The sequence below is a fragment of the Onychomys torridus genome, chromosome 4, assembly GCF_903995425.1.
Source record: "Onychomys torridus chromosome 4, mOncTor1.1, whole genome shotgun sequence".
NCBI lineage: Eukaryota > Metazoa > Chordata > Mammalia > Rodentia > Cricetidae > Onychomys > Onychomys torridus.
The window spans coordinates 63,823,657-63,850,126 of record NC_050446.1 but is presented as its reverse complement, the minus strand read 5'-3'; the positions used below and the strand labels follow the sequence as shown (position 1 = coordinate 63,850,126).

At 35.7% G+C, this 26,470-nt stretch overlaps 1 pseudogene; it reads left to right on the top strand.

Moving 5' to 3' along the window:
• Positions 1-11,747: 11,747 nt before the first annotated feature.
• Positions 11,748-12,689, top strand: LOC118581803 (annotated as a pseudogene).
• The last annotated feature ends 13,781 nt before the right edge of the window (positions 12,690-26,470 follow it).

The window sequence follows — 26,470 nt, the reverse complement described above, 5'->3', positions numbered from 1 at the left end:
ACAATTGTATTACATGTGCATGTTCACTTATAAATAATACCTTTTTTCTGGAAATATAATGAGGACATAGAAGAAAGCTGTAATTTTTTGTTTTAATCAGTAAAAATGTGTATTTGTTCTAACACCAAAATATAATAAATAGAGCAGACCTCAAAATATGGCATGTTTCAGTGAATGACCAATACTAATTGTTATGAATTATGCATGCATGGGAAACCCCCAGATGGCAGGGTCAGGGTACCCCACGGGTGCAGGGAACCAGGCTGGTATGCTGGACAGATGCAACAGCAGACATAGGAGACACAGTCACTCACACCCAGGCACTGCATCAAGGTGGAGAGAGTTTGTTAGAAAAATAGAAAGGCATCTAGGTTGTTTCCTAGACTGTGGAGCCCCCAGCTGGATCAGGCCCTCTGGATAAGTGAGACAATTGAATAGCTTGAACTGTTAGGGAGGCATCCAGGCTGTGGGACCAGGACCTGTCCTTGGTGCATGAGCTGGCTGTTTGGAACCTTGGGCTTACATAGGAACACATGCTCAGCCTGGAAGGAGGGGACAGGACCTGCCTGTACTGAATCCATCATGTTTAAATGAATCCCCAGGGGTGCCTTGACCCTGGAGGAGATGGGAGGGAAGGTGGGGGTGGGGGCGGGAGGGGGGAGGACAGGGGAACCCATGGCTGATGTGTAAAATTTAAAACACATAATAATAAAGAAAAAAAAAGAAAAATAGAAAGATAGGAGAGAGGGGGAGAAGAGAGAAAGAATGAGAAGAAGAAAGAGACACAGAGAGAGAGACAGAGAGAGATCAAGGGTGCTCATCTCATGGGAAGGAAAGGGAGAAGAGAAAGAGAGAGAAGAAGAAGAGTGTTTCCTTAAAAATGAGGCTTTTAGGCCAGGTGGTGGTGGTGCACATCTTAAGACTTTAATCCCAGCACTCTGGAGGCAGAGCCAGGTGGATCTCTGTGAGTTCAAGGCCAGCCTGGGCTACTAAGTGAATTCCAAGAAAAAGGCACAAAGCTACACAGAGAAACCCTGTCTCGAAAAACAACAACAACAACAACAAAAGAGGCTTTTATCAGGATGCAGGGCGGTGCCAATTGGCCGGTCAGAATATTAACATGAATGCATAGCACTCATGACTATTTCCTCATTATTTTTATTGGTGACTTACTTGTTTCATAATAGTTGTGTTTACCCTCCTTAATGAATAATTACTAGTTTCACTTTACCTGTTATATACCTCATGTTTCAAGACAAATTCAGTAGTTAATTTTCTAATGCTTTGTATTCTAGTAGAAGTAACAGACTTCAATTGAGCTTCAAAAATTTATAATGCACTTCAAAATAATCCTGAAGTAAATAAAGTGCAGGCTGTCTTCTACAGGAAATTACTTAAATTCAGTGTGCAGAAGAAAGGTATGGTTGACTGGAGAATTAAAAGTATGCATGTTGAAAAGATGAGCATATTATAGATTGAAGGTTTGACAACAGCCAGATAGAGATTGAGGCAAACAAGTCTATGGAATTTGGAAACTTCAGAGGTTTGCCCTGATTATGATGCTAAAATCAGTGACAGGGGTTCTACCATCAATGACATTCTTAATGTAAAAACATTGCTCTTCAAAATGAGGAAATTTTTGGAAGTGGAAATCTATATTCATAAATAGCTGCAACTCATGATCTGGTCATCTTCAACACTTAAAATAGAGACCAATGTCCCTTTATGAAAGCTCTTCAACTAACCTGGGCTTATAGGGCCTCACAGAGACTGAACCTCCAACCAGAAAGCCTGCAAGGGACTGACCAAGGCCCTCTGCATATATTTCACAATTGTGTAGCTTGGTCTTCTTGTGGGGCTCTTAACAGTGGGAGCAGGGGCTGTCTCTCACTCTTTGGCTGGCTTTTGGGACTCTTTCCCTCATACTGGGTTGCCTAGACAGGTCTTCAACTTGATATTCCATGTGTAGTCGATATCTATGGGAGGCTTGCCATCCTCTCAATAGAAATGGAAGAGGAGTGGATGGGAGGGCAGGCAAGGGGGAGACGAAGGCAGGGTAGAATGGGAGGAGATGAAGGAAGGGGAACAGCATTCTGGTTGTAATACATACATACATACATAATACATACATACATACATACATACATACATACGTACGTACATAAAAAGCTCTTGAGAGATTAAAGTGGTTTTGTGTGATGACCTTCCAGCTTCTGTCTATGTGATGGAACTTCCCTTCATCAACTATGTAGCATTTCCTTAAGGAAACATTCCTATTTCCTCCTCTCTATATTCATCCCTTGCTATAGGTTCTTCTTCACTGCCTACCTTTCTCTTTATGCTCTTATTTAATTTTACTCTTTTCCTACATAAGTATTTTCAAACTGCCATATTGATTATTTTTTTCTCCAGGTCTAAGGGTTTCATTCAAAAATCTAACATCATATTTTGAACAAAGAATGTTGAAAAATACCAAAATGAGATACTAAGTAACATAAAATTGTTGTATGTATTAGGTGTTGATAAAATTATTGGAGGTTGTAGTATGAAACATGCATGCACACAAATATATACAGATGAATGCATTTAGTATAATATATGAAATGACCTTAGATAAATAGGTGTTGAATACACACTAAAGATTAATTTGGATCGAAGAAATGAGCATATATTTGCATATTATTCTGTACCTCAACTCGTTCAAATTTTTTGACAGCTTAAGTACTTTTTTAGAAAAAGTCATAGCACATTTGAAGGGCCCAAGACACAAGTATGTTGATAATCATATACTCATCAGACAAACTAAATATCACGGACTGTCTCAGGCTTTCTTTCTGCCAGTCCAGGAAGTGCCCATTGCTTTCCCTGTAGGAACATGACAAAGGGTAACAGAACACCTGGAAGAAAAGTAACTATGAAGTATTCTTCCTTTATACAGAAGGCTTTATGATTTTTTTACCTCAGCTAACTGTAAATCTTCCTACAACATATGAATATGCCCATGGTTTGCTTCCTTATAGCTTGAAATTCTAACCCTCAAAATGATGGTATCAGGAGGTGAAATCTTTGAGAAATAATAATTGGTAAGTGTAGAGCCCTTAGAAACTGGACCTTTTTCCTCATAAACCATAACTGGGCCTCTTTCTGCCTTTTTGCTGTGTAAAGACAATGAAAACCCAGCTCTCTAAACCAGATAGTAAGATCTAACCATAAACACATCTGGCACTGACTGATTTTTGACTTCTGACTTTTTGACTGTGAGAAATATTTTGTTGCTCAGCATGAAGTAGCTGATATTTTTTACTGTATATGCACAGCCATAAATATTAAGTCAACAACATGGTTAAAGGTATTATTTGACATCTATTGAAATGTAAAGAAAAGCTTAACCTTTGCTGATTCCATGCAACTGACTTCTCTTTCTATTACAGCATTTAAAAACCAACTTGAGCTTTATGTGGTCCCCAATTTTATGTGAAGTGGTTGTAAAATAAATAAGTATGAAATGTTAACTTTAAATTCAACAGGATGATCTGGTTATAAGCATTATATCTCTGAATTCAAGCATTTGAAATGCTATTTGGTGACCCTACTTTAGGATTTTTATGACTACAATATAAGCTAACAAAGAGACTTCTGGATACATCAATGCTCAGGTTTGCCTTAGACATACTCATACTCTCCTCACGGCTTTTCTAAACTTTGTCTTTCTTTGATATCCACCAGTGACTAGCTGTGAGTATTATCCTAACACAATCATACCAGAGACTATGTTGGCAGGGTGAGAGATGTATCTATCTTTCTGTGTCTTATCTCTTCCTTCATTCTTGTTTCGGGAATAGATAAAAAATACATAAAATTATGTAGCCTATTTGTCCACCCACAATAACATATACTTCATTATTCTACATGAAACAGGATAAAATATAAATTATTTATATACATACTTGGCACCCAACATGTTGGCAAGAGTTTCCACCTAAAACCTGAGGGGGAAAAAAAGATGCTAAAACAAAGCTAAAAACAGCTTCCTAGTTGTCTCTCTCAAGATAGGGGCAGCCTGCCGGTTTGAGCTACTATGGTGGGTTCCTGGTGTGTGCCTCTGACCTGCAGTGTGGCAGAAATGAGGAGTCTACAAGCTGCACTTTACTGTGCTACGTGGTGGATTTAGCCTTTGCTAGTTTAAAAAAAAAAAAGGTTTCTGGGCTATGCATTGCTTTGATTGAACTGCTTCTGATAGTTGATGGTACACATGGCTCCAGAGCTGGCAGTAAACTATACCACTGCCACTTTGGGAAGCTGAGGTGGGTGGAGCCAGCAGCCACAGCCACATTTCAGTCTTACAAAGATGGATATTACACAGAAAATCTGGTTTGTGTCGTCTCTGGGATTTTTAACTACAGAAAAAGATTTGATTGTACAAGCTGTTGAGTTAAACAAATATGTAAATTTTAAAGGTACCTTGACTTCAAAATTTGGATATAAGGATATGTTGCTTTTGAAGAGTCTCTGCTTTTGTTTCCACAGAAAGCCAGAGGCTATGGATTTGTTCCAGATTAAGATACATCAGGTTTGATCAGCCAAGACCACCTGAAAGGTCTCCAATGACACCATGGCCTAGATGATCTGACATCCAGAATGGTTTCAAGGCAATTGGCTCAGAAGTTTACCCTCACAGACTACTGCATTGTCCTAAAATTTTCTTTGTGTCCCCATAAGATACAGTGCCCCCCTCCAGCAGGAAGTAGTAAGAGAAACTATGCCCAAATTCCCAAAATTATCAAGCTGGCTTTGGAGATGGAATTGGCTCACTCCTTCTCTCAACCTAGACATATTGCTAAAAGAAAAGCTTAAGAGATTTTTGTGTCCCAAATCAGAAGAGCCCTCTGGTGTGGGACATTAAAACAAAACAAAACAAAACAAAACAAAAACAAAAACAAAAAAAAAACCCACAATATTTTTATTTAAAGCAGGTTGATTATAAATGCATTCTCTTTCTAAACAAGAAAAAGGGATATAAAACTTTAGACTCACAAATATAAGATAGATAGGATATCTTCTTTAATATTATAACTATAATTCTTGCTTGATAATTGTTTTGTTATCTGAAATTTTACTATATAAAAGTTAAAACCTTGCTTTTTGAAAAAAAGAAAAGGGGAAGTGCTGTGGGATGTTCTGTATGCCAAATGTGTTGCTCTGATTGGTTAAAATAAATAAAGTCCTGATTGGCCAGTAGCCAGGCTGGAAGGATAGGGTAGGCGGGACAAGAGGAGGAGAATTTTGGAAAGTGAATGCTGGGGCAGAGATATACTGCCAGTGGCCACCATGACAAGAAAGAGACAAGGTAATGGTAAGCCACGAGCAACATGGCTAAGTATAGATTAATAGAAATGGGCTAAATATAAGAGTAAGAGCTAGACAATGGTAGGCCTGAGCTAATGGCCAAGCAGTTTAAATAATATGAATGTCTGTATGTTTATTTTATAACTGGATTGTTGGACTAACAGGGCTTGGTGGGGGCTGGAGAGAAACTCTCCAACTACACATACTATATCCTGCCTTTATGAATTATGATTTTACTATCTTGAGAGACCACTGCAAAATTAAGAATGTCAAAAATGTGCTGCTGTGTGCTTGTACCAAGATATTACACTATGTATCCATGCTTTTGGTTCTGAGTTAAATGTATCAATGATGCTAACTAAGTCAGTTAACAAAGGTAAAAATAAATAAAATGTCAACCATTGCTAAACTTATGCAGTATTTTCAGGAAGAAATTCCAAGCCAGTAATCTAATTAAACACTAATGTGTAACACAGAGAGGTCAAGGCAGAGTCTTATCAGTTTGAAGTCCCTATATTCACTGGGAGAAAATATGTCATCTACATAAATTTATATACCACTGATTAGAACAGAAAGACACATCTCAGGTTGGTTTCTTAATGGTTATATTTAAATAATACAGGAAAATACAAATATTTTCGTTTTAAAAAATCATTATTCAATGATGTCGAAGTTGATTCCATACATGTTCACTCTGTTAAATGCAATACATTACCTAATCGGCAAGGATATTTGCTTGTCAAAATTGTGTGAATTTGTATAACACTTTTGTGTGTGTGTGTAAAATCTGTAGAGGTTTTACCCATTTATCTTTTGACTAAGATTAGATACCCTAGAAGCAGCTAATTTAGAAATAAGGCAGTAAAGTTTAACAAGATCCAGATGCTCCTGCAGACATCCTATTGGAGGTTGATGGTCTTTGCAAATAATCCAGATAGCTTGTCAGCAGGTTGTGGTTTTGCTCCTAAAGTATAACCCAGTAGTTTCAAATGTGGTTTTGCACCAAAAGTCTATACCATATCCAAAAGTCATCTTGCCCGATATCCTTTTTAAAATTTATTCAATTTTTACATTTATTGCATTTTTTTCTCTTTCCTCCCTTCAATCACTCTCTTAAACTCCTCCATGATACTTTTCAAATTCATGGCCTCTTTTTCCATTATTTGTGCAACACTTTTCTCTAAGCACTTGGGAAGCAGATGCAGGTATATATCTGAAAGTTTAAGGAAAACCTGGTCTACAGAGTGAGTTCCAAGTCATCCCACTCTACATAGAGAGACCCTGTTTAAAAAAAAAATACTGAGAAGAATTAACAAATTAATTTGTTTGTGTACTTATCCTATTATTCATTGGTCTTTGTAAATGAATATTAATTTGTGCATTTTATAAAATTATGTCAAAACTGAGGAAAATAGTGTTTTTATGATAAAATAAAAGTTGGATTTCCACAACAAGTGAGCCAAGGACCCTTAATCAAAATTATATTACCAAGTATTGGAAGAGAAAGAATAGAAGATGAACAAAAGGCACATATTGCTAGTCCTTTGATTTGTTGGTTATTGACTGTGGAGTACTTTCCAACAGCCATGTGAGCAGGTTAATCACTAACCACAAGACTGGTGAGAAAACTATTGGTAACCTAACATTGGCAAGGGAAGCATCAATGAACATGTATATCCAAGAGTGAATCTTAATCCTTAATCTAAAAGGAGAAAAGATATAGCTTTACAGTCCTTCTTTTGCTTCATTTTTAAATGTTATGAACATTGACCTGATTTATTCCTTGGATCAATTTGCTTAGGTTCTTTGTTTTCTGCTGTAATCAACTTCAAAGAACATCTCAGTTACTATAAAAATTACCATTTTAACATTTTAACATCATTTCAACAATGAATGTTTTAGAAATCTTGATTATACTTTTCTTATTTTTGTGATGCTTTTTATTTTCTCAGCTCTGGAAAATTCCATGATTATTATATTCATCTAAACCACAGACAAGTAAAGATCATCTGAGTATTCCCACTTTATAATTAGCTTTGTAATGTATGCTTTTTCTTTGGGGATTTGGCTATTTTTTATAATCCTCTAACCATACTCCAGCTATTTAAAAATTTTCTTAGAGATGAAAAAAGCCTACTTGCTCTTCAGTAGATGAATAGATAATGAAAATACAGTATATATACACAATGGAATTTCCCTGTACTGAATAGTGAAAGTAATTATGCTTTTGTTGTCTTGAGATATGCTCACTATTGGCACATGGTTGCCTTAAATGCATGCATTTTCTGGGATATAGGTGTCTACTCTAATGTCTTTCTCCTATACTAACTCTCAAACTAATTGTAATATACACAAAGCTTGTATATTGGGAGTTGAAGTAGAATAACTTTTAAAATTGTAACAAACTTCCAAACTATAATAGGATATAAAAAAATTGAACAAATACTGGTGACTAGGGTAATTCATTCAAACTAAAATTATACCTAAGATTTCCAGACATGTAGAGAGTCTAGGATTAAGGGGAACATGTGTCAATGACCCAAACCATTAGGCTGAGATGTGAAAAATGCAAGAACAGGAAGTAAGAGAATCAAGCTGGTCAAATATTTAGTAATGAGCTAACACTTTCCAACTCTGTATAAAAATTCATTTTATAATGGCCCTTACTATTGGTGAAATTATGAAGGCCACTCCACATAGTTTAAAGGGAGGTTTATTTTGTGGGGTAACTTAAAAATGAAGGGATAGATAACAGGGTCGGGCAAAGGTATGGCACAGTCCAGCGGTGTTCTCTGGAGAACTCTGCTAGGTCTACCTCCTGCGTCCAGGGTCCTGAACCAAGAGAGACCTCTCCTCTCGATCCTGGGTCTTCAGCTTCCTCCCTCAGCCTGGCCTTGTGGGCGTGGCCATTATACTGAATCCTCAATGGGGGTTGGAACTTCCAGGCCAAGGCTGGGATGGCTACCCACTACACTTTACAGGTTCCTCCAAGGAATTTGGTCATTTTTTTAGAATTTGCTCATAATATCTAATGGTATTTGAAGAATGGTGTTTGTGTATTCTGAGCCATGTGTTATCTAGTGTGGGAAAATTAGTGCAAAAACAAGGAAAAGGGTGGAAGGATGAGGAGGTGAAATGGAGAACAAAGGCACAAGAACAAGTGTAAAGCTGCTTCTTAAACAGAAGAAGATTAGGCATCATGGCTTGAAATACTTGTAAACATACATGGCAGTAAACCAAGATTTTAATTATTCTGGGACATTCAAAATAAAAAATAAGACTTTTAGAAAGGAAATATCATAATAAATATCAACAATAAGAAATTTAATATTCAAAGATATACATTTAAATATAGATTTTTTTTTTTATTTTTAGACAGCATTTCTCTGTGTAGCTTTGCGCCTTTCCTAGAACTCGCTTTGTATTCCAGGCTAGCCTCGAACTCACAGAGATCCACCTGTCTCTGCCTCCCTAGTGCTGGGGATTAAAGATGTGCACCACCACCACCCGGCTTAGAATTAATTACTAAAAATGGTGTTTGGAATACTGTAGTCACAATACTAAAAAAAGATGTTGTAAAGGTATTCAAAAAATGTTGTATAGGTATGAGGAGTGGAACTATTGAGAAAAATAGTGGAAAACTCACTAATGAAGAGAAAATACAGGAAATGTGAAATTGTTCAGAATCCTTTGATTTTAAATCTGCTAAGTCTTATTTTGAGATCAGAAAATGTACTTAGATCATTTAAGTACCAGTGTTGTAATTATTCTGGAGGGTTTTTCTTCAATGAGTATTGTAGAACATTAATGGATATGATAGTTTTATCAAAACTATCTATATGGTAGCAGATTATTATTGGAGGCTTCTCAAATTGTATAGTTGTAGTACAGTATAAGTAATCTAAGTTTATAGATAAAATTTTGTCAACACATGTAACTGACTGTATAACATTCACAGAGTTCCAATAAGACAACATGCCATGGACAGTATGATCATACAGATAATGATCTATTCTTGGGTAATAGTAGTTACTGATATTATGGGAAACTATTTGTTGTTACAGACAAGATCAAGAGATGCATCAGTACTCTGAATATTCAACATGTGCTATTGTAATTATTATCTGATATTTCGAGAAAATAGAAAATTAGAACAGGCACTTAATTCATTTGCACATGAATATGATTCATTTTCTCTCGGAGCATGCCCTTAATTGACCATACAACTAAAATATTTTCAGATGTTTCAAATTAAATAATATATACATATATTATTGAAAATAGATTCTTAACATTTTTAATGATAAAGTTGTTGGGTTTCATTTTCATTTAAAATCCAAACAAATACCTGGCTATGTTCTTTTTTATTGTAATGTGCTATGAACATAGTGAGTGAATAATGAGCAAAACATAAGAAATGTGAACATTTGAAGACTATTCCAGAATTCTCCCACTTAGTGTCATGTTTGGCATTTGGAGACAAAAGTTGTGTATTTAGTGCCAAGGGCTGTGGGCGTTTACAGCATGTGACAACTAGTGTGTGACAAGTTGACCCACCACACACATAACCCCCTGCTGGGGAGCCCCACCTGGCAAAGCAGTGAGGTCAGGGGCTGTGGAAAACAGTTGTTTTCTGTCTGTAACTTTCTGGGTGCCATTCTTATGCCTCCTTAATAACGACAGCTATGGGGTGTTTTCCACAGCTCTTTGGTAGTTTGTTTTACATCTATGGGTGGACATTTAGCTTTGGATTTCTGTTTAAGCTGTATAATTCTGATGAACAGAAATATTATTAGAATATTCTTCTTTACTGACACAGAAAGCATCAGAATTCGAGGTCTCAAAAACAGTCTTTTACACATTTTGCAAAGACCTCAGAACTAGTCCAAAACAAAGATGCCCCTACAGAATATACACAAAGACTAATTCCCAGGTGTTGTTTATTGCTAAATCAAAGCCAAGCTGTTTACATAAAGACATATTCTTTACAGTAGATCCCTTTCTGCACATATCCTGACCACTCAATGTTCAGCCAATTGCTTAGTGTCTGGGACTCCTCACCAATTTAGAGCTACGAACATGGGTCACTGTGACATTACCAGCCTAAAAGAAACCATGCATCTTATCTTGTTTTGAGAATGGGTAGAGGCCTGAAAATGTAGCTTATAATTGTCCAGAGTTTGGCTAGAAAAGAGCAGCAGCAGTGACAGTGTGGAGAGAGATGGTTGTGAGGAGCTATGAGAGCTGCTGCAGAATGTGAGTGGTGTGTGTGTGTGTGTGTGTGTGTGTGTGTGTGTGTGTGTGTGTGTATGTGTGTGTGTGTGTATGCATTGGTGTGCTGAGTGAGAGATGAAGAAGCATGAGAGAAGTATGAGGTAGTAAGTGGGTGAAAGAATGAATGAGTAAAGAATGAGTGAATAATGCATAAGTAAGTGCAAACAAGTGAGTATGAGAAAGAGAGAGACCTGTGTGAAAGAGTTGCTGCTATAGAGGAGCTGTGCCTAGGAACTGAGTAAGTGATGTATGGCGAGAGAGCTAAATGGCATGTTTAGTTGTGCCTGTGTGAAGATTTATAACTGTGTGGGATCAAGGAAAATGAAGTTGTACAGAAGAGATGTAGAAGAGAAATATATGTAAAAGAAAGATGTGTAGACATGGAAAAAAGATGTAACTTTTGTATAGGAATGTATGGCTGTATATATGTAAAGAAAGGCATGTAGCTGTATGTAAAGAATGTAGCAGTGTGAAGATATGTAGTTGTGTGGAGACAGACCATTCTTATGATGAAGTAAAAGAGAAAGATAACATCAGAAATCATGTGCATTTCCTTATTTCACCAATTATAGATAGATTAAAACTTTTTTCTAATTATCCTCAGATAAAAAACGTTTCCTATCCCTCATTATTCTGAGGCATTATTTTTATTACCCTGAGCTGATAGTGGGAGCTGCTCTCTCATGGTCTGTGTTAATTTAGTTTGCACAGACCTTCTCTAACTTGAGCTTTTTGCCATGGCAAATTTTTAATACTTGAATGATTTTATTGTATGTCTTTAATATCATATAATGATATTCCTTCATGAAATATTCTAGCATCAAATAATTGTATACATATGCCTATAAACATAAACTATAGTTCATATAGAATTATACTGATGAGTACTACATTTTCACTTCAGAGGAGAAAAAATATAATAGCGGAGAACAAAGGACTTTGCCTCAAATCGTTAATCACTGATTGCCAAAGAAGGACCCAAAGTGAAGCAGAACATTTATGATTTTAATATACTCATATCAGATATTATGTTTAATGATGAGCCTCACCTGAGCTTCTGCTACTCCACTCTCTCAAGTTCTGTTCAATATCATTGTCATTCTTTTTCCTCTTTTATAACCTGAAAGATGACATCACATGAACTGCTGAACCAGAGTTCTGTGACCACATTCCTCTTGGTGGGCTTCTCAGAATATCCATAGCTACAAATACCTCTCTTCCCCCTATTCTTGACCATTTACTCAGTGACTTTGATGGGGAACCTGGGCATAATTGTGGTTATACGGATCAATCCCAAACTTCATACACCCATGTACTTTTTCCTCAGCCATCTTTCATTCTTGTGTTATTCTAGTGTATTTACACCCAAAGTATTGCAGATCTTAGTTATGGAAGACAGATCTATTTCTTTCAGAGGATGCATGACACAGTTTTTCTTCCTTTGTACATTTGTGATTACAGAGATGTTCGTGTTGGTAGTGATGGCCTATGACAGGTTTGTGGCTGTTTGTAATACCCTGCTCTACACCATTGTAATGTCTCATAAGTTCTGTACTCTGTTACTAGCTGATACTTACATGTTGGGTCGACTGTGTGCTGTCATATCCATTTATACTCTTTTACAGCTATCTTACTATGAATATGACATCATTAATCACTTTGGCTGTGAGTATGCTGCTGTCCTTTCTGTATCCTGCTCTGACTCCTCCTTTAGCCAGATGACATACTGAGTCATTTCTATATTCAGTGAGTTTTCTAGTGTCCTGGTTACTTTAGCCTCATGTGTTCACAGTTGTCACTATTATTAAGATGCTTTCCAAAGGAGGACTATGAAAAGCTTTCTCCATCTGCACTTCCCACCTGATTGCCATCACAATCTTTCATGGGACCATACTTCCTCCCATATTGTGTTCCCAACTCAAACATCCCATGGGTATTTGACAAAGTGGTCACTACTCTTTATACAGTCATGATCACCATGTTGAACCCCTTATCTACATCCTTAAGAATAAGGATGTGAAAGAGACAGGAGACTTATGAGCTCCAAATTGCACTCTCACTTGACATAATTGTGTGTGTGTGTGTGTGTGTGTGTGTGTGTGTGTGTGTGTGTGAGAGAGAGAGAGAGAGAGAGAGAGAGAGAGAGAGACTACAGTATCATTTTCTAAGTACAGACAGACTTAAATTTTCTGTTTAGTATAACCGCAGTACAATTTAACCAACCAAATGTCATCAGTTTCAGAAAAGAAAGTATTTCCATACTTCTCTATCAGACACTATGGATGTTAATATGAAGAAGAAATTCAAATTTAGAATTCACTACTTACATTATTTTTAATATGTAGTTGGCCTTATGAGAATTATTTACATGCAGATGATAAGTATCTGTACTGAACCGATAGTCTCATTTTCAAAACTCACAATTTGTCTCAGCTATGTTGTATGACTTCTACTTTCAACTTAAAACTGTGTATTTCATCTCATAAAGAGATTTTGGGTTTATTTTATGAAAAGATCGCCTCATTTCAAGAAATCAGATGACAAATATGAACTATTGTCTATATGTCTCACCAATTCTAGATAACAATATAGTGTATCTCAACTTAATAAATGTTGAAACAAAAGTGTTATAGTTTATTTTATTGTAATATCATTAAATCAATTACCTAGTAACACAAGACCATATTATCAAATTGTATCTTGGATCATGCGTTTTCTCTCAGGGTCTATTCCTCAGCAGTGAATCATACAATTCTACCTCATTGATTAACCAATAAGAAAATATTATTTATTTCCTTATCTTTCTTAAACCTGTATCTCGATGACAGGTTTTTGTCACTAAGGTAGATCTCATCTTCATGCCCCTTCTTTTAGAGCTGCCATCACAATGAAGATACTTTCCAGATGTAACACTAATGTGTTTTTCAACATCTTCATTAATAATGCACATCTCTAATCATTTCTGATCATTTACATGCCTATTAACTTCTCTACAAAGATGACACTGTTGTAATAGAATCCCGGTGTTCTTTTGAGAATAAATGTTTTCACAAGAACACTATTTATCTCATTCTTTATTATCATTAAAACAGAACAACTTTAGAGACATATCCATTTAATGCCTGAGCAGAACAATAGTGGAATAATACCAGGATCTTAACATCCAGTTATTAGAGACCTGCCTCTCATTCTTAGCAATAACTAACAAATGGCAGTTAATGTAAAATACTTGCCATTTATTTCAGAAAACACAATTAATACTTTAACTCTGTATGGATTAAAACAATAAAGTCTGCTATATGTTATCAGTATTGTCTATGACTGGAATATTTCTCAAAGTCAGAGTGTCTTCCTCTTGTGCACTGCATCCTGGAGAGTGAATGCAAATGAAAACACTACATAATACAACTTTACAGATAAGTCATACTTCTTACACATACACTTAGTTTTTTCCTACTTATTACTATATTGATTAACATCTTTTTTTCCTCTGTGACTCTACTAGGAAAGCCCTTTGGTTGATGTGTTTAGGTTTTGCACAAATATACATACCATTATACCTCATGTAGATCCTGAGTGGAAAGAAGTTTATACCCAGAATAGTCTTTCATGAATGAAAAATATAAGTAACTTAAAGGCAAATTTTTAAATACAGTGAAAAATTCAACAATAATAATTCTGGGAAAGAACAAAACTGAAATTCTGGAAATACAATCAATAAATTAAATATACAAATAGTGAAAATTATGATTATCACACAATGCAAGAGAAACAATGAATTTTAGAAAAAGAGGAAAATGACAAAACAAGACTATCAGAAATATAGAAAAACATTACAAAATACCTGTTCCAAACTCTGCTACCAGATAAAGAGATTAAAGATGAAATTCTGTATTATAGAATGAGCTTAGGAACAAGAAAAAATTATAACTTCATTTATTTAATTACAGAAGAAATTTCCATGACCCTAGAGAAAGTAGTTAAAGCATACATATTATGTATCAGATGAAAAAATAGCTATGTTATTTATTTTTAAGACAATCATCTATTAAATCAGTAGATAGATCTTTGTTAAGTCCCAAATGAACCATTCATAATCTTATCAAAGTATTTTATTACTTTTATTACCTTAGGTTTTTTTAAAATATACAAATACTTTGAAGATTAAAATATACTGAAATATGGTGTAAACATTCATTCTAATCTAATATTACAAATACCTCTGTCTCTCATGTATTATACCTTATTCAATAATTACCACAGTCCACCTTCAGCTCAATTTTTTTTCTGTAAAATTTGTCTTTAACATGTAACAGCTTGCTGCCTTTATTTCTATTGGTATAGAATTTCTACTTTCAGTTGTCTTTAAAGTTTGGAGGAGTTTGGAAATCTTCAGATGTTCTGAATAACTATACTAGGATAGGAAGTCAACTTCACAAAAAACTCCCCATACTAAAACATCTTCAGTATGAAACACCAAATATTTTGGAAGAAATTTACTTCTGATAGGGAAACATTGATACTGACAAATATTGGAGTCAATGAATATAATAAATAGAACCTGAGATAGAGAGATAACTAACTCACTTGTTGGTTTGTTTCACTGAGAGAGAGAGAGAGAGAGAGAGAGAGAGAGAGAGAGAGAGAGAGATCATTGAAGGACTGGCCAACCAATGATCTATGTAAACTAAAACCCATGATAGGAGTGCTGGGGATGTCTTTCTGTATGCTGTGAATGTGTTGCTCTGATTGATTGATAAATAAAATGTTCGTTGGCCAGTAGCCAAGCAGGAAGTACAGTAAAGGTGAGAAAAGCAGAGAGGAGAATTCTAGAGAGTGGAAGGCTGAGTCAGCCACCACCATGAGAGACAAGATGTAAAGTGCTTTTAAGACATGAGCCACGTGGCAAGGTATAGATTTATAGAAATGGGTTAATTTAAAATATAATAACTAGATAGCAAGAAGCCTGAGCCATGAGGCCAAACAGTTTAAATAATATAAGTCTGTGTGTGTTTACTTGGGTCTAAGTGGCTGCAGGCCCTGGAGGGAATGGAGAAATTTCCAGCTACTCAGGAGAGTAAGACTAACTTTCCATTGCCTGGAGCACTAGGACCCAAAGGCTGAATGACCTAGAGACCTAGGATAGAACCAAACATGACTAGAAGAAAAAAAAGTCAATGTAATGATTCCCAACTATGTTCTGCAATACACATACATTGGTGTTTAGCCTAAGTGTCATCAGAAAGGCTTCATCCAGCAACTGATAGAAACAAATGCAGACCCACAGCCAAATATTAGGTAGATCTTAGGGAATCCTGTAAGGATGGGAAGAAAGGATTGTAGAAGCCAAAAGAGTCAAGGACATCACAAGAAAACACACAGAATCAAATAACTTGGGCTCATAGGTGCTCACAGGGACTGAACCAACAACCAGAGAATCTACATAGGACTGATGTAGGCCTCTGCATATATGTTACAGTTGTGTATGTTGGTATTCTCATGGAACTCCTTACAATGGGAATAGGAGCTGTATCAAACTCTTTTACTGGCATTTAAGACCTCATACTGGGTCTCCTAGCACAGTCTTAATACATGGGGAGGTGCTTAGTCTTACTGGAACTTGTATGCCATGTTTAGTTGATACTTATGGGAGACCTGCCCTTTCCAAAGAGAAATAGAGGAGGAGTGGATTGGGAAGTAGGAACAGAAGGTAGGAGAAGGGACTGGGAGGAAAGGAGGAAGGAGAAACTGTGGCCTGGATGTAAAGTAAATAAATAAATTTATTTTTTTTAAAAGAGAGTGAAATTAAGAGTTAACTTGAGTGGGAGGGGAGGTTGGGATACTTTTTTATTTTATAATTTAATTTAATTTTACATATCAGCCACAAATTCCCCTGTCCTCCTCCTCCCTCACCCTCTCCCCAGCCCACCCCCCATTACCATCTCCTCTAGGGCAAGGACTCCCATGGGGATTCAGATCAACCTAGTAGATTCAGTTGAGGCAGGTCCGGTCCCCTCCTCCCAGTCTGAGCAAAATGTCCCTGCATAGGCCCCAGGTTCTTAAATGGTCTTCAGAAATTATTTTTATTATTAATATTATTTTACATTAAATGCCATAGTTTTGATAATAATGATATATCCTGTTTCATTCTCATCTACATACTTATTATTGGTTGCATGTATGTATGTGTGCATGAATTAAGTATATAAGGATGGCTGTGGATTGTAACTGTTATAATTTCAAAATTGTTTTATATCTCATTGCTAAATATGCATTGTAAACTTTTTGTCTACTGATCCTTTTTTATATTTTTATTGATTGCAATACTATACAATGGTAAGATAGAATCTTCCACAAATTATGCTGGCATAACTGGATATCAACATGTAGACAATTATAAATAGAACCATATCTGTCACCATTAATTAAACTTAAGTCCAAGTGGATCAAAGACCTCAACATAAATCCAGTTACTCTGAACCTGATAGAAGAGAAATTAGAAAGTAGTCTTGAATGCATTGGCATTGGAGATCACTTCCTATATATAACAACAATTGCACAGACACTGAGAGCAACAATTAGTAAATGGGACCTCTTGAAACTAAGAATCTTTTGTAGGGCAAAGGAAATAGTCAATAAGACAAAACAACAGCCTACAGAATGGGAAAAATATCTTCACCAACACCACATCTGACAGAGGGCTGATCTCCAGAATACATAAAGAACTGAAGAAACTAGTCATCAAAATATCTAACAGTCCAATCAAAAATTTGCTATAGAGCTAAACAAGAGAATTCTCAACAGAAGAATCTCAAATGACCAAAAGACATTTTAAGAATTGTTCAACATCTTTAGTCATCAGGGAAATGCAAATCAAAAATGACTCTGAGATACCATCTTACACCTCTCAGAATGGCTAGGATCAAAAACACTGATGACAGCTTATGATGGAGAGGATGTAAAGCAAGGGGAACTCTCCTCCACTGTTGGTGGGAATGCAAACTTGTACAGTCACTTTGGAAATCAGTACGGCAGTTTCTCAGAAAATTGAGAATCAATCTTCCTCAAGACCCTGCTATACCACTCTTGGGCATATACCCAAGGAATGCTCAATCATACCACAAGGACACATCCTCAACTATGTTCATAGCAGCATTATTTGTAATAGCTAGAACCTGGAAACAACCTAGATGCCCCTCAATGGAAGAATGGATAAAGAAAAGGGGGTACATATACACAATGGAGTACTACTCAGCAGAGAAAAACAATGACATCATGAGGTTTGCAGGCAAATGGATGAAACTAGAAAATATCAACCCAAGTGAGGTAACCCAGACTCAGAAGGATATACATGGTATGCACTCACTCATAAGTGGATACTAGATATAAAGCAAAGGATAACCAGACTGCAACCCATAGTTCCTGGGAGGCTAGCTAGTAAGGAGGAACCTATGAGGACACATGGATTCTTCAGTGATGGAGAAATGGATGAGATTTACATAAGCAACCTTGGGATGGAGTGGGGTAATAGAGGGCAAGAGACAGAGGGTGAGAGCTTAGGGGAGCTGGAGGTTTAAGCTGGAATGGGAACAGAGTGGGAGAACAAGGAAAGAGATAACATGATAAATGTAGACACCATGGGAATAGGGAGAAACAGTGTGCTAGGGAGGTTCCCAGGAATCCACAATGATGATTCTACCATAGACTACTGGTAATCATCTAGAGGGTAGCTGAGCTGGCCTACTCTGGTGATCTGATGGCTGAATACCCTAACTTTCATTATAGAACCCTCATCCAGTGACTGAAGGAAGCAGATGCAGAGATCAATGGCCAGGTCCCAGGCAGAGCTTCAGGAAAGTTTCATATGTTCATATAAGGCATTCTTTTTGAAATTGTCATTATTGCAATTTTGTTGGCTAAGGAATATTTCAAATGTACTGATTCTAGTTTCAAAGAATAACTCTTGAAAATGTTCATATTATTTCATCTCTTTTAGTTGTAATTATTTTTTCAGATTTATGAGATTAATTAATTATTAATTATTCTTGTCATTGAAAGCTTACCTAAAATTCACTATTAAAAGATAAAACAATAAATCCATAGAAGTCTGTTTAAAAAGTATTAGGGAAATTTATTAAGGTAAATTGAGGAAATACACTCACAAATAAAGAACAGAGTAAACAGCTGAAGTTGTCCTCTGATCTGACTGGGAGCGAATCCAACACACAGTCAGAAACAGGGAGCAGGGGCATATGACCCTTTTTCCTCTCATTTTAAGAGTTCAAGAACAATGGCATGAAGCACCGCCTTCTTTAGGCCCTATAGCCCAAGATCATGGGTGGAGCAAATACCACTACATAAAGATCCACCTTATACTACATTCTCAAATTTGTTTTTCTAGTCTACTTTATTTATTGTTATATTTTTATCTGTGTGATCTCATGTTAGAAAGGAATGTGTGAATGTGTTTATATGATAAGTGTATGTTTATACATGCCCAGGCATATGAATACAGGTACACACATGTTTTAGTATGTGTAGAGGTCACATTCCAACTTTGTGCTGTCTTCACTTTCCATCTTGTTGGCTGCAGAGTCTTGGGGCTCTTTGCTGCTGTGTACACCATGCTGTTGGCACATCAGCTTCCTGAGACTCTCATGGGCCACTTCCATCTCACCTTAGAACCATTGCTATAGCAATGGTGCCAAGCAGCGTACCTCACTAATTTTTAAAAGTATTTCTTTTATTTTTGAGATTATAATATACTTACATGATTTTTCTCTTCCTTTTCCTGACTCAAAACCTGCTCATAAGCACTTCCCTGCTCTCCTTCAAATCTGTGGCCTCTCTTTTCATTAATTGCTGTTGCATGAATATGTGTATGTGAGTATGCATATAGATTCCTAAAAACATAAGTACAACCTGATCAGTCTGTATAATGTTACATGTTTCTATGTTTCCAAGTCTTGTGTAACCAGTTGGTGTTCTCTTCCCTTGGGTGACACTATTTATTCCAGTCTCAGTGTTACTTTTTCATCTGCCATCATAAATCTCTTTTTGGAACAGATGTGGAACATCACAGAAAACTTTTTTTCATGTGGTTCTGGGAATTCAAACTCAAGTCATCAGGCTTGTGTGATGAGTGTTTCATTCACTGAATCATCTGCCCAATCCTTGCAGTACACGTTTATGTCGTCTTTTATTGTCTCTGAAAGCACTTTGGATACAGTCAACTTCTACACCCTAATAATTAAACACTCTCTCATTTTTTTTTAACTTCTTCTCTCATACAATACATTCCTTCTACAGTTTCCCCTTCCCACACCCCCAAATCCTCTCCAGATCCATTCGTCCTTCTTTTCCCCTCAGAAAAGTGCTGGTCTCTCTGGGATATCAACCAAACATGGCATGTCATGTTGCAATAAGACTAGGCACATTCCCTCATATTAAGGCTGGGTGAGGCAACCCAATAGGTATAAAAGTGTTCCATAAGCAGGAAAGAGTCAGGGAAAGCTCTCTATACTATTGTTAGGAGTCCAACAAGAACACAAAGCCACACAACTATAACATATTGTTAGTTCAGTCTCTGTGAGCCTCTAGGAGCTGTGGTTAGTTGATTCTGTGGGCCGTTTTCTTGTGGTGTCCTTGGTCCTGCAATCCTTTGTGCTCTTCCACAGGATTCCAAGAATGTGAGCTCCATCTTTGGTTTCACTATGGATCTCTGCATCTGTTCTTGTCAATTGCTGGATGAAGCCTCTCTGAGGACAATGGGGCTAGGCACCAATCTATGCCTTTTTTTTTTTTTTTTTGCCTGTTGTGTCTGCTCTATCCTAAGTCTCTGTGCTATCTAGCCTCTAGGTTCCGGCACTCCAGGAAATGTCAGTTATGTGCTCTCTCATGTCATGGGTCTCAAGTTGGGTCAGCCATTGCTTTGGTATTCCCACAAGTTATGCTCTACTATTAATTACACCAGCACATCTTGCAGGAAGGACAAATTGTAGGCCAAAGTTTTGTGACTGGGTTGGTGTCCCAATCTCTACACTGGAAGCCTTGCATGGTTACAGAAAATAGTTGGTTCAGGCTCCACAGGCCCCATTTCTAGGAGTTTAGACTTTGGGTGACCCCTGTAGATTCCTTGGAGTTTTCCTTGCACTATGCTTCTACCTCACCCTGGAAATGCCCCACAATTCCAATCGTCTCTCCAAGTATTTTCTCCCTCCATCCATAAAAATGTAAGTATTAGAATGGATCTATAGAGTGATTCTTTTAACACTTGTCCTACCTTCCTTATTGAGAAATATTTTCCATACAATGTCAATTTCTTTGGAATTTCTTCTCTGTTCTCCTTTGAAATGGTATAATCTGAGATTTTGTACATAAAACATGCCCACAGTTTATGGAGCACATCATGTAAAGGTAAAATGAAATGACAGTTTTGAAGATGAAGTTATTGTCTGCACATCAAAGAACTTAGTAACGCACACCTTCATGCAATTCTTCAAAGTATTGTAGAATGGTAATTTACCAATGTAGCATTTTGAGAATTTTTCCAAAAATAGAAAATGCTAAGGAGGTTTCCTGATTCACATAGGAGTCTAAAATCTTTTTTTGGGTATGTAGTTCTATACTAAGGAATATGCAATATGCAAAACACAAAAATGGAAATAATGGTAAAATCAATAGCTGTACTATTACAGATATATTTGTTAGGCTGTTGCTATAGCAATTTTTTTTTGAGACAGGGTTTCTCTGTGTAGCTTTAGAGCCTGTCCTGGAACTCACTCTGTAGACCAGGCTGACCTCGAACTCACAGAGATCTGCCTGGCTCTGCCTCCCAAGTGCTGGGATTAAAGGCATCCTCTACCACCACCTGGCACAATAAACATTTTTATTATACTTTCTCTTGATCAACAGAAGTACAACCTCAATGAAAAGGAAAGATGTTTATCTACTCTTTAAATATTTTAATGAAAATAATTTTTCATACAATATATTTTAATTAGTTTTTCCTTCCCCCAACTCTTACCTTGTCTTCCCCAAATTCCCACTCACCCAACTCTAAGCCCTTTTTTTCTTTCTTTTTAGAAAACAAACAAACAAGCAAACAAACAAACCAGAATAAAAAATAAAAAGCACAAGAATCACACACACACACACAGCTGATTATATTTAGTGGCTTTTTTCAGACATGGATATCAGTATAGTAATGATTTGGAAGATATTATGTTCTTAATGAGAGATGAGGGAGTTTCTCCTAATTGTGCTCATTTTAGTTTGTGATATCAAACTGTCAGGATTCTCTAGGGTCTGAATCCCCGAAGTGGAGTAGTTAGATGTTCAGTACATAAAATGTGCATAAAATATAATTTCAAGACCCCACTAAGAGCACCAACACACAGCTCAAACCATTGCTCCTTGGAAAAACAGTCCTTTATTGAGCTGTCAGCAAGAATTTACAGTTGTCTCTAAAGGAATGGCTGACTTAGCATGTAGGACTGTTTTAATGTTGAACAATGTTGTAGACACCGTTTTAATATTTAGCAAGGGCATAATTTAAAATTTACAATAGGAAAATATGTCTTTAGGAGAATATTTTTCATTTGGAATATATTTTGATTTCAACATTGAACATTTTTGAATTCATAATATTTTTGGAAGGAAAACTTAATATGATATGAACAACTGCTTCCTTGACAACAGGTCTGAATTTTGGTGCTAAGCAAATGTGATGAATCCTGGTATTATTTTACTGGTTTACTCAAAACTTCCACTCAGCTCCTTAGGACACCATCTAAGCACAAGGTTTTTAACGTTGTTTTATTTTCACAACTAATGTTTTCACTGTATGTATAGTTCCAATGTGCAATTATTCTTTTTCATAAGCTAATGTATAGAGAGATTTTTTTCACCACAGGGTTTTTCTAGGGACAGACAGCCCTTGCCTTCCTGGAATTTGCTCTGTAGACCAGCCTGGCATTTAAATCACAGATATCCATTGCTTTTGCCTCTGGAGTGCAGGGATTAAAGACCTGTGCCATCAGGCCAGGTTTACAACATATATTTTGCACTAAAAAGTTTTGTACAATGGTCATACAAGAAATACCTTTAAGTTTGCTTGAACCCTTGTACATTGCTACAGATCCCTCAAAACAATTTATTACACTACAGGCTTATAGTAAACAAATGGTATATACTCCTACAGAGTTGAAAACTAATTTAATTTTATGGATCTCTCTCTCTCTCTCTCTCTCTCTCTCTCTCTCTCTCTCTCTCTCTCTCTCTCTCTCCTCCCCCTCCCTTGTGTATGTCTACATACACACATGTGCATGACTTGTGTGTAGGTGCCAACAGATGTCAGAATCAGATCCCCTGAAGCTGAAGTGACAGGTGGCTATGAGATGCCCTTTATGGGTTCTGGAAAATGAAATCTGCTCCCCTAGAGTAAGTAGCTACAAGCACTCTTAATCATGAAGCCATCTCTACAACAACAGAGTAGAGATGTAAGACTATGCGACAAATATTTAACAAATTGTCTACATTAGCAATGCCTCTGAGTCTAATGATGAGTAATATTAGTGGAAATTTAAATTTTTGTGATGTGTTTGTTGTAAAGATATCTTTATTAAAATCATGTGTTAGAAATCTGTCTAATGATGATGGATACTCTCCTATAGTCACTGGTGGAGATTTAGAGATGAACTAATCATTGAAGGCAATTTATTTCATTTGTAACTTTATTTTCTTTTTACGTGATCTTTAATTTATACATAAAATATGCATAGTAATATGATACCAAGCAATAGTCCAATACCTGTATATATTATATGCTCTTCAAATTCTTGAAATAGTCATGACTTATCATAAATTCTTTAAAATGCATCATTTGAATTTTGAAAACAAACTATATATTTTTGTTACCCACAATTATCACATTGTGCACCAGCACACAAGAAACCCTCATTCCTCAGTATGGTATCTTGTCATATCTCCTTCCTTAGTTTCTGCTCCCAGTCACTTCCATTCTATTGTCCACTTATTTGAGTTGAAAAAATTGTACATTTTACCATTAAAATCAAAATATCACATTATATTTGTCTTATCAAGTTAGGTACATGTTTGTTACAGTTAGCTAAATGTTTTACTTCACATATCTTATGCATAGAATATCTTTATTCATTCCTATGTCATGTAAGTGGATATTGGCTCCTGGAAATGCTATTTAATGCTGTATAGTGAATTTACATCATTATATTTTATAAATACATTAACTGCTAGTAACTTTTAATAAACTGCTTGTGGTATTACACACACAACACAGCATCATTTGCAAAATATGGCATTTTCACTGTGATTTTTTTATTTTTTCTATTTTTTTCTGGCTGGGATTTCTACTACAATGTTGAATAAAAGTTTATAAAATTGGCCATGTTTGCCTTGTTCTGTCTCTAAGGGAAATATTATTTTGTATTTTATATGGTATTAGCTATTAATTATTCATATCACACAAAATGTTTAATATGGTAAGATATGTTCACTGCATATGAAATTTAATTCTTTCATAGTTTCATATGTAAAAGGATGGGAAATTTTATTAGATGCCATTTCTTTATGAGTCAGCATTTTGAAATATTTTTATACTGGATTTTTATGTGTTGCTTTTTTCCAAGCAATTTAACACCTAGTCTTGCTTTCATTTCTGACATATCACTTAATTATGACCTGTGATATACTCAATGCAGCTTTGAATTTAATTTACAAACAGTTCAATAAGAACATTTCATCTACATTTACAAAAGGTGCTAGCTTATAGAATTCTTCCTGGTGAATTGGCATCTGACTTTGTAGGTAAGGCAATCTGTGTTGATCTAATGAGTTAAGTTAGAAAATATTTCCCTCACATCAATAATTTTTAATAATGTGATGGGAACTGATTTTGTTCTTTAACTGTTTGGAAGAACCAGTAGAAACATCTCCTCTTGAGCACACTTGATGGGAGAACAGTTATGACTAATCCATTCTCATTACTCTCATTACTTGATTTTGACTTGTTCATAGTTTCTATTTCTTCTTGATGTAGTATTGACAGGAAAAATGTCTCCAAACTGACTCTTTCTTTGGGAATATTTTAACATACACATTGCCATACCTTTTCTAATAATAATCTCTAATGATCCATTGTACTTGTGATGTTCTACATTAATGTTTTAACGTTTAGTTATTAAATTAATGGTGATAACAAATAACACACAGCTTATTTTAGTGACAAGAACTGAAGTAAGACCACTAGAAGTGAGGAAAGCTTTGATGTAAAAACATAATACAAGGTGAAGACTTGAGGAGTAGCAGAAAAAGAGGAGAGAAACATGGTAAGTAAGGTATTAAATAAAAATAAATTTACATGAGGAATTTTGTTAAGATTATTGAAAAAATTACTTAACAATTTTAAACTCTCTTTATTTTGAAGTTCACCAAATTTTTATTTGATCTTGTTTTAGCTTGAGAAGATCACATAATGTTTATGACAGTATGATATGACCATACATAGGAATTATTTTTTTCACATCACAATAAAGAGATTTTAAATTGATTTCATTGACCTATAAAGAAAGATATGACATGTCTAAATCATCAATGGAGGAGAGTAAGTCAACAAAGGTCTCAAGTGGTGTGGAATCTCTATTGTAAGAGAGTGTGACATTAATCACATTATGTGCCTGAGGTAAGTTACATACTTCATTTAAACTATAAAATGATGTAATTATATGGAAAAGATAGATTTTTCTCTTCTATTTATGATACTCAATTATATTTATATAATTTCCACCTTCATTCCCTGAATCAGCCACGTGAACTACTTAATACTTCAAGTCCTCATGAATAACTAAAATAAAAAGTCCCTATTAACAAATCACAAGTATGTTTTAATTTTTTGTTTACATGAAGAAAGGGTTTTACTTTCTTTAATATGACAGAATATCTTTTCATTCCCAATATCTTCTTGTGTTTAGTCTCTAGTAAATCTTTGGTTATTCTTCCCTGTTTGATGAGCTATATGCTACTCATGGCCACACAAGTTGAAGAAAGCCATTGTGGAACTTTTAAAATTTATTTAATTCCATGATCAAGAAAACGTATTTGCTGCTGCTAAGACCCTTGAGTTTTCTAACCTGTCAGAAGGTGGAACTTAAATTCAATAATGATGGCATCACTGTTCTTCAAAGGCCAATCAAAATTATAACATGTGTATGATTTAAAAAGTAGGTTGCCAGGCAGTGGTGGCGCACGCCTGTAATCCCAGCACTCAGGAGGCAGAGCCAGGTGGATCTCTGTGAGTTCCAGGCCAGCCTGGGCTACCAAGTGAGTTCCAGGAAAAGCACAAAGCTACATAGAGAAACCCTGTCTTAAAAAACCAAAAAATGTAGGTAACAATGTAATATTCATATAACAGGTAAAAACAACATAGTGCTTGATGGATCAAATCTAGTAACTGTATTATTACATTTTAATCTATGTGATAAATGTTTATGTCTGAGGAATTCTTCTGACATGATTGTATGACTAAAACAATCCTGATTAATGTCCTTTGTCTTTGATGTGGGATTTGTTGTCATAAAATTTTACTTTAATATGTAATATTGTAAATTATATATATATATATATATATATATATATATATATACACACACACACACACACATATATATTAAAGTTGTGGTAATTTTATCAGGCACTACTGTTTAAATTCTAGATTAAAAAGAAAATTCTCTATGAATGAAGATCAAAATCAGTGAACATAATACAAATCAGAAATTTATGCAAGGAAGATTCTAACTGAAGTAGAATTCTCAGG